This window comes from Panthera uncia (genome assembly GCF_023721935.1).
Source record: "Panthera uncia isolate 11264 chromosome A1 unlocalized genomic scaffold, Puncia_PCG_1.0 HiC_scaffold_17, whole genome shotgun sequence".
Classification (NCBI taxonomy): domain Eukaryota; kingdom Metazoa; phylum Chordata; class Mammalia; order Carnivora; family Felidae; genus Panthera; species Panthera uncia.
The window spans coordinates 151,475,324-151,484,589 of NW_026057577.1; the positions used below are offsets into that span (position 1 = coordinate 151,475,324).

The following is a 9,266-nucleotide window of genomic DNA, read 5'->3' on the forward strand; positions in this document are numbered from 1 at the left end:
CAGAGGGAACACACTCGGGTAGGATGAAGTCCGGCTCCGTTTCCCGACTGGGGAGGAGCGTGCTTTGTTCTCCGATGGTTGGGCAACAGAGGTGTTGTTTGGAAGAGGGCGCCCCAGCACAACACAGGCAGGCTCTCCAGACGGAGTGTCTCTTCCTCGCGAACAAACGACGCGAACCCTCGCTCCTCCTGGAGGGCGCGACGTCACGATTAACTACGCAAGTGACACCGGGTTTGGAAATACGGAAAAGTACGTCACGAACGTTTCAACTGCCACCCAGTCGAGCCTTCATCTTCTCTAAGCAGATTCACCATCACGTGCAGGGCCCCTTTCCGAACAAATAAGCCCCCGGGGGGCGGACTAGAAGCACCGGGTGCCAGGCTGGTGGCAGGGCGGGGACAGCGCCTGCGTGGGGCCCGCGCACGTAGGTGAGGAGTTGCGCTCAGTATTATCTATCGTCTGCGTCCCTTTCCTTCAGGAACAGCACGAAAAAAGGACTCCGGTTGTCCTCATTCCCGTCTCCCGCCTCCTCTCGCGCTCTGAGCCCGCGGTGAGCTCTCCTTCGGGCTGTTAGACACCACCCGGGATAACGCGACGTCAAGGTGGGCACCTATGTTCTTACCTGGTGAACTTTCCACGTGACTCTGTGTGCTGGGTCAAAGCCATCTTCGTTTCGAGATCGACGGAAGCAGACTGAGGACTTCGACAGGCTGTCCGCTTCCCCGCTACGTGCACCTGTCCCCGGTGAGCCTGCGTGTTCCAGCCTCCGGCCACGCCGACTCTGCCTGCTCAAGGTGAAGCAGAGTCTTGAGCAGGTGTCTGCTCAAGGTGAAGGCAGACACCTGGGGTTTGGGGGGAGGGAAAGGGAGCCCCGCTCATCACTTTCTCAGGCTGAGACCGTCTCACGGCCGAAGCCTCCGTAGGACTCAATCCTTACCCTTAAACCTGAAGGCCGAGTGAGGGCCAAGGCACAGAGGCTCCCACGTGGATGGGGGAGGGGGGCCGTGCATCACCTAAGACGTGCAGAGGTCACCCCCAAGGACCCCTCCGTGAGGGTGACCGCCCTAAGTGTGCGTCACTTATTTGCCTCAGTGCAAACCTGGAACAGCTTCCTGGGAAACGCGATATCCCTTCGGGTGCATCTTGCTCAGGATTACTGTTTACGGTACGCACACCCACGCTTCTGCTAAAAGGAGAAATCTCCGTGCTGTTGCGGGAGCCCCAGGCCTCAGGAGGGACCGGCAGAGTTACGTCCCGGGCGTGAGGCCAGCGCCCCGAGCGGGCTTTTCCTTTCTTCTACAAAGTCTCTCCTAACTGTTCACCCATGCTTCCACAGAACTCCACGTCAAAAATCACAAAAATTTTGGGGCGCCTGGGTGGCGCAGTCGGTTAAGCGTCCGACTTCAGCCAGGTCACGATCTCGCGGTCCGTGAGTTCGAGCCCCGCGTCGGGCTCTGGGCTGATGGCTCGGAGCCTGGAGCCTGTTTCCGATTCTGTGTCTCCCTCTCTCTCTGCCCCTCCCCCGTTCATGCTCTGTCTCTCTCTGTCCCAAAAATAAATAAAAAACGTTAAAAAAAATAAAAATAAAAAATAAAATAAAATAAAAAAAATCACAAAAATTTTAAATACCATGTGGCATTCCAGATTAGATGCTGGAGCCAAAAACGGGGGGAAAAAGATATTCTGGAAAAACTGGTAAGATCAGAACAAAGAGGAGATCAGTTAGCGGATGTCCCCAGGCTGGTTCCCTAGTGGTGATAAGTGTGTACAGGGCCCTGAGAGAAGAGGCATGAGAAGTCTGTTCTTTTTCAAAGTTTTCTGTATATCTAAGACTATTCCAAAATAAAAGTTTACTTCAAAAAAAGGCAACCTAACCTGAAAAGTCAATGTAATTACTTTATTACTTATTTCCATAAAGGATTATGACATCAGCACGGTACTTCCCCTGAACAGATGGCTGTGTAAGTCTTCTGGCTTCACTAAGCTTTGTACGAATTTATTTAATACAATTAATTATAATATAGAGCATCTTTTAAATAAATTCATACAAAGCCAACTTCTCAGCTAATTGGCTACCTGAACACAGGAACCTAATCACCACCATGTACTAATTGAAAATACAGTATTAAATACACACACACACACACACACACGCGCGCGCGTTAAAATCCAACAAGTAAAACAACCAGGAAATGGTACTCAGGAAATTTGCTAAGTATGTTGACCCAGATTTAAGGAAGTTACTAACACCTTCCAGAATGTTCCCCCTTGAAAAGCCGGCATATGTTGGCTAGATCCTTAGGACATATCCCATCCGTGAGGACAGGACCCACGGACAGGTGACGGGGCGTAATTCACCAGGCCAGCACACGGGAAAGCAGCTGAACACAGAGGGCCAGGCGGGGACAGGATGCACAGGACAGGGGTTCTGACGTGGCGGGAGAGGGCAGCTCCAGAAAGGAAGGGGGGAACAGGTGCACCGCTTCCCCGGTTGGCCAGGAGAGCCGGCCTTCGCTCACCTGCAGAACGCTGTTCACCTGCAGAATGTGCCCGTGGCCTCAGCTCCCGTGCACACTTGTTGGGCCGCACGAGGATCATCCAGCCTGAGCGCAGACAGTCCTCCTCAAGAGGGGCCACAGGAGGGGCGCCTGGGCGGCGCAGTCGGTTAAGCGTCCGACTTCAGCCAGGTCACGATCTCGCGGTCCGTGAGTTCGAGCCCCGCGTCAGGCTCTGGGCTGATGGCTCGGAGCCTGGAGCCTGTTTCCGATGATTCTGTGTCTCCCTCTCTCTCTGCCCCTCCCCCGTTCATGCTCTGTCTCTCTCTGTCCCCAAAATAAAAAAAAAAAAAAAAAAAAGTTGGAAAAAAAAAAAAGAAAAAGAGGGGCCACGGGAAAAGAGACACCGTCCTGCGCTGTGTCCCAAAGGTAGCAATGAAGAAACTAGTGTGTGCTGGGGCGGGGCAGGCACCGTTCACAATAACACACACGTGTCTATGACAGGGTCCTGCAATGTGACAATCCAGACACAGAACTCAAGATGCAGAATCAGAACATGTTTCTGGAAGAGAACGCCCTAAGAATCAGAGTCCCCTTCAGGCGGCTTCCACTCTTTGCTTACACATTTTGAGAAAACAAACTGCAAAACAGATAGATGCCCAAGGCCCTCCTTCAGGACAGGGCCCCCATGTCAGGGGCAACAGGAGGGACAGAGTCAGGCAGCCTCGGGCCACTGTAGTCTTTTCAAACTGCAGGAAAACAGGAGACGGAATTCTGTGAAGTGACGAGTGCTGGGCGTGCCTCCTTCCAAAAGTTTAGGAAAATCAGTTTTACACAAAACATAAGCAGCAGAGGATCAAGGTGAAATCAGTAGGAGAATACCGAGTCATCACACGACAAAGGACACGGGACACAACAGCGTCCCTAGAGATGGTGAAGACACGCGTGAAGACGTGCCCACACCACAAATATAAACTATGACCTCCCGACTCCAAAACCAAGAAAATGCCACAGATGAATGTTACGCCACGTGGGGACGAGAGCGTCCAACATCAGACAATTCAGAAATGAGCTCATATTGCCGAGGATGTAAGAAATAAGGGAAAACATCCCAGAAGCGAGGAATGAGCTAAAATACAAGGAACACAAAAATGAGTAAGTGAAATAATGACAAGACAATTCACATTGGAAGGGGGAGCGTTTTCATAATAAAAATAGGTGAGGAGATGGAGAGAAATTGAAAGAAATACGAAAGAGGAATAAGGAAGGCAAAGACAACCCCACATGGGACAGCAGGTGCCAAGAACCGAGCAAGGGGAGGGCTGGGGGTCGTTGGCCACAGAGCCGGGCCCTCCAGGCCTACGGTGACTACGCCCTGGAGACCCAGGGATCCTTGCGGGGGCTACGGTTAGCCAAACTGCCTTGCGTATTTGGAAGTTGCCAAGAGTCCTCTCCACACACACACACACACACACACACACACACACACACACTCACAGTGGCTATGTGGGCGGGTGGATGGTACGCAACCTTACTAAGGTCACCAGTTTGCAATACTGTCATCTGTGACTTGCTTAATGTTATTTGTCAACCACGGCCCAATAAATTCGGGCAGGGAGAGAGCACCAAATGCAAAGAATACCGCATCCAACAAAGATTTCCCCAAATACCTTTTTTAAAGATTGGAAACATCACACAGCAACCACCTGGCTATGGCCTTCGGCAGGGCTCCCCCAAGGACGTCCTCCCTCCCCTTGGCCACCCTCAGCTTCTTAACTGAAGCTCTGACCGTCCAGCCACCCCAGGCCCCTCCAGATGGACAGTGTCTCCCCTACAGTGGCTGTGGCTCCTGTCTTCTTGGGCAGATGGCTGTCCTGTCACCAGCCCGCAGGGTCCACAGTCCAGCCCGCAGTGCTCTGACCTGAGAGGCAGCTGTGGGACACACACTGCCCAGAGGACACCTGCCCAGGACTGCGTCGCTCACAGGGACCCGCAATCCCCTGCGGGGAGCAAAGGGCTGTGAGCCCCACCCTGCTTCCCCGGGACTGACCCTGACCCCTGAACCCCGGGGAACCTCCCCCCCACCAGACCCCCCCCACATCCCCACGTCCCCAGGACTGACCCTGACCCCTGACTCCAGGCGGACGCCCTGGACCGCAGGTCCGTTCTCCCCGCACGCGCTCTCTGACCTCACGCTCCCCCACCCTGGGGTCCCGTCTCTGCCGGAAACGACACCCCCAAAGTGGGGCTGCGCGGGTGGCCCGGTTCCAAGGGCAACGGCGACACCGCCGGGCTGACTCGAGGAGCGCACCCGGGGACAGGGGCGGCACGGGGGCGGGACTGTGCGGGGAAGAGGAGCCCGCGGAGGCGCAGGGTGGGGGGTGGGGGTCGGTGCAGGGCCACCGCGCAGCCGCGGAAGGGCTGTGCGGGGCGGGGCGGAGAGGTCGCGGGGGAGGGGCGGGGGTCTCCGAAGGTCTTAAGGAAGGTGAGGGCGCGGGGAGGGGTAGGGCCCTTCTCCGCCCCTCCCGGGGTCTGGGCAGCTGCTCCGGGATTCCTCCTTCCTCCGGGTCACCCGCTGCGCCCCTTCCCACCCCCCACTCTGTCCTGGAAAGGCCGGGAGCTGGCTCCCTTCTAGGAGGTGGCTCAGCAAGGCCTGACCTGGGGGCGCGGGGTCAGTGCCTGGCTGAGCAGAAGCCCCTCTAGCCCAGCCCCGCCCCTTCCAAAGGCTCCGGGCACAAGGCACCTGTCACCCCAGGTCCCTAGGGCAGCCCCTGGCCCGGGACGCAGGGTCCCTCACCTCCTCTTGGAGGCCTTTGGGGCCTCTCCCCCTTGGGGGTGAAGAGATCCTGACTCCCTGAATCCTGCCTCGGGTACCTCCCTCCAGGCACCTGGCCCTGAGCCGCCCCCTGGGGTCCTTGGATCCTAATGTAAAGGCAGCTCCGGAGAGCCCCCTGCCCAACCTCGCAGCTCCTCTCCCACTGACCGAATCTGCTCTGGGACCCCCTGACGAGGCGCTCTGGGAACCCCAGGCGCAGACAGTTCCTCAGTTGCTCCTGAAGGGAAGGAATTGCAGGTGAATACTTGGTTTCCTGAATCATGTTCTGAGATTTCAACCACCAAGGAGTTTACGACTATTTTTGGTAAATTACCCTATTTGGGGTAAATTTTTAGAAGTCCCCTATTCTCTCCCAACAACTATTGCTGCTATTCATTTGCACGCTGCTGTGTACAGACATTTTGTGTCTGTGGCCCCGACCCTCACAGCGATCCTGAGAGAGCTCTGCCGTGACAAGGGTGGAGGCGGAAGCTCGTGGACACCTAGCGTCTTTTCACAGCCACGCGGCAGCTGAATTGCAGAATGCAGATTCGAGCCCAGGCCTACTTTGTTCAGAAGGCTGCTTGGATCCACCACACCCAGCTGCCCATCACCATATGTCCCGGAGAGTGTTGGCAACTCAAAAGACAGACCTCCCGTCTCTGCATCACAAAACGGTTAAGATGCTGGAATCTGTTACCGCAGCACCACGAGTGAGTGGGGGTCAGGCAGGACCTGGAGGTCAATTCCCTACCGACACCGCAGTCCAAAGCTTCTGCAAAGCAGAAGGGCCCAGCTCCTGCTCCAAGTAAAATGCTACCTTTGACTGGAGACACCTAATTCCAGGTGTGCCACGCAAAATGCAGTGACGGGTACCAAGGAAGCCAAGAGAAAATTCAGTGCGTCTGTGAAGCAGAAAGGCCGTGAGGAGGTAACCACTCGCATCTTTAGGGACATTCCGAAGAGCTCTTTGACTGGGGATGTCATCTATTCAACTCAAATTTTTCCTCTTTACAGATAAATAAACAAAATCGGACCTTATAATGAAAAGAAAATTGCCAGCAGAGAGGGGAATTGAATGATCTGTAAATTAGACTGTGATTTATATTTCACTGACACAAACTATCCATCAGCTGAATGACTTTTAAATCAATGCTATAACGCGTAAAATGGCACAGCTTCAATATCGGTCCCCAACTTCATAAATCAAAGGAGCAAGATGGGATCAGATGGTGACCACCCTTGTCAACCACTCAAATCATAAATTACATTCTCAGACGGCTCCTGCTGTGGGTCGAGGGTGGCATCTTCTAGCACGGGAAGCCACGGAGGCAGGCGAGCCCTTCTTGTCACCGCGGCCACCACGCTTGTTCTCCGGGGAAGCCCGCAGCCCCAACACGCCTTCTGCCTGGCCGGGGACGTCAACGGAAGGCCGTGGCAGGAAATGGATTTCCATCATGCTATTGAGAATGGTAAAAGTAGATTTGGTTACTGTATCCCCTGAAGATGTTGATTTGGAGCTGCTGGCCAGGCTGTCCACTTGCTGTGTCCATTGAGTCCAGAAGTCTGGGTCAGTGGTCCTGGCCTACAGCTCGGCACCATTGGCCAAGTCACCCAACCTGTCCAAGCCACAAGTTCCTCGTCATCAGAGAGGGCTGGTGATTTGTGTCTTACAACAACACGTGAGAATAAAATGGAATAAAAGCAGACAGGTGCTCAGGATGGAGCTTTGCATGTTACTGCCCTCAGCTCAATAATAATGCGCACCGGTACCCACGGGGGGACCCGAGGGGGGGCGCAGAGGCAGAGACTCCCATGATTCCCACACAGATCCACTCGGCTCAGTAATAATGTACACCTGTACCCGGGGGAGGGGGAGAGGCAGAGACAGAAAGAGGGAGAGAAGGGACTTGCTCGCTGAGCGTTTTGTGTTGTTTTCCTCGAACACAAATTGAATTCTGAGAAATATTTTCGTTTAATTTTTTTGCACTAGTAAGATGATCATAAGGTATTCCCTTTATTTGGTCAAGTTGGTGAGTTATATTGATCAATGGCATAAACCCTACTTTGGTTCCAACATGGTTGTCATTTCTATATTTTGCTATAATTGGATTTGCAATAATTGTTCAGAATTTGGGGCCTATGTCCGTGAGTGAAATTGGTTTCTGATTCTCGCTTCTGATAATGTTCTTAGCAACTTGGTACCAGAGTGGCACTACCTTCATCGTACAATTTAGGAAGTGCTCAGGATCCTTAGCTCTCCAAAGGCACGTGCGTGAGATCGGCATCCTGTATTTATTAGATATTTGGAAGAAATCACTGAAGTCAGTTGGCCTTACATTCTCCGGGTGTAAAATATTAAGTTGCATATTTTATTAACAGATTAGAACTATTCATGTTTCCTATTTGTCCTCATGTAAGTTCTGACAGTTTGTGTTTTTCAAGATATTTTTTCCTTTCATCTCTACTCTATCGAATGTATTGACATAAAATTGTCAATAATAGCTTACTATCTTTTTAACGACTAAGAATCTATTGCACTGTTCCCTTTTTCATTCTTAATCATGGTGTTTCGTGTTCTCTCTCCATTTATTTTGTTTTCAGTGGCCGTGTTAGTGTTAGTAATTTTATTAATATGTGTAAAGAGGTAATTTTCAAGTTTGTTAAGTTCTTCTATTGTGTAAATATTTTAAAATTTCATTGATTTTTCCTTTGGTCTTCATTATATCCTTTCTTTTGCCCTCTATGGATTTATTCTCTTATCCTTTTCCTAGTTTCCTGAGATGGAAGTTTATACTGTTGAATATCTACTCTTCTTTTTTTTCCAAGATATGCATTTGGAGCTAGGAATTTCTTAGCTGTTCTCCACAGGTTTGTTATGTCTTATTTCTGTTATCATTCTGTTCAAAATGCTTTCTAATATTTTTACTTTGTTATTAACTTCATTATTCATTATATTAATCACTTTATTATTAATAGTAATGAAATATTTAGAAGTATGTGGCTTAATTTCCACATTTTAGGGAATTTTTAATTATCTCTGAGTTTTTACTTCTACTTTAATTCCAGATGGTCAGAGAATAAACTCTGGTATATTTTCAGTTACTTGAATATGGTCTGTTTCTAAATTTTTTCTTTTTAACGTTTATTTATTTTTGAGACAGAGAGAGACAAAGCATGAACAGGGGAGGGGCAGAGAGAGAGGGAGACACAGAATCCGAAACAGGCTCCAAGCTCTCAGCACAGAGCCCAACACGGGGCTCGAACTCACGAACTATGAGATCATGACCTGAGCTGAAGTCGGACGCTTAACCGACCGAGCCACCCAGGTGCCCCAAATATGGTCTGTTTCAATAAATGTTTCTTTTGGACTTAAAAAGAATGTGTGCTCTGCAGTGGTTAAGGGCAATGTTCTACATAAGTCAGTTGGGCCAACTTAGTTCATTGTGCTGTTGAGATCTTCTCTAATTTTAGTGAGTTTTTGTCTCTTTATTACTGAGAAGTGTGTTAAAATCTCCAAAGTGATTGTGATTTGCCTCTTTTCCTTTTAGTCCTGTCAGCTTCAGCTTTCTCTATTTTGATGTTGTATTATTAGGTGCATACAAGTTTAAGATCATTGTGTCTTTGTATAGAATTGACTTTTTTACCATAGTGAAATATTCCTTCTCATAGCTATAATACTTCCAGCCTTAAAATCTATTGATTTAGCTACAACAGCTCTTTTTCATCAAGTGCTTGCAAGGTGTATCTGAAAGTACTCATGTTCCCTGACAAGCACGAGATAAAACGAAATGGCTGGTTTTGAAACATGTTGCCAGAATCCCAGACGGTGGGTGCCCGGCTCTGTCAGCTTGTGTTCAAGCCCCGAGAGGAGCAGGGTGATAGGACTCACAGCCAGGCCAGCCCCACCTGCTCTACTGTGACTGATTAGAATTGGGAAGAGTGTTCTGGCATGG

At 50.7% G+C, this 9,266-nt stretch overlaps 1 long non-coding RNA gene across 1 annotated transcript; it reads left to right on the forward strand.

The window, feature by feature from the left end:
• Nucleotides 1-4,981: 4,981 nt before the first annotated feature.
• On the forward strand, nt 4,982-8,711 carry LOC125934740 (uncharacterized). The gene is made up of 3 exons (XR_007461512.1): nt 4,982-5,568; nt 8,085-8,181; nt 8,475-8,711. It is a non-coding gene; the product is annotated as an uncharacterized LOC125934740 (long non-coding RNA).
• Nucleotides 8,712-9,266: the final 555 nt, after the last annotated feature.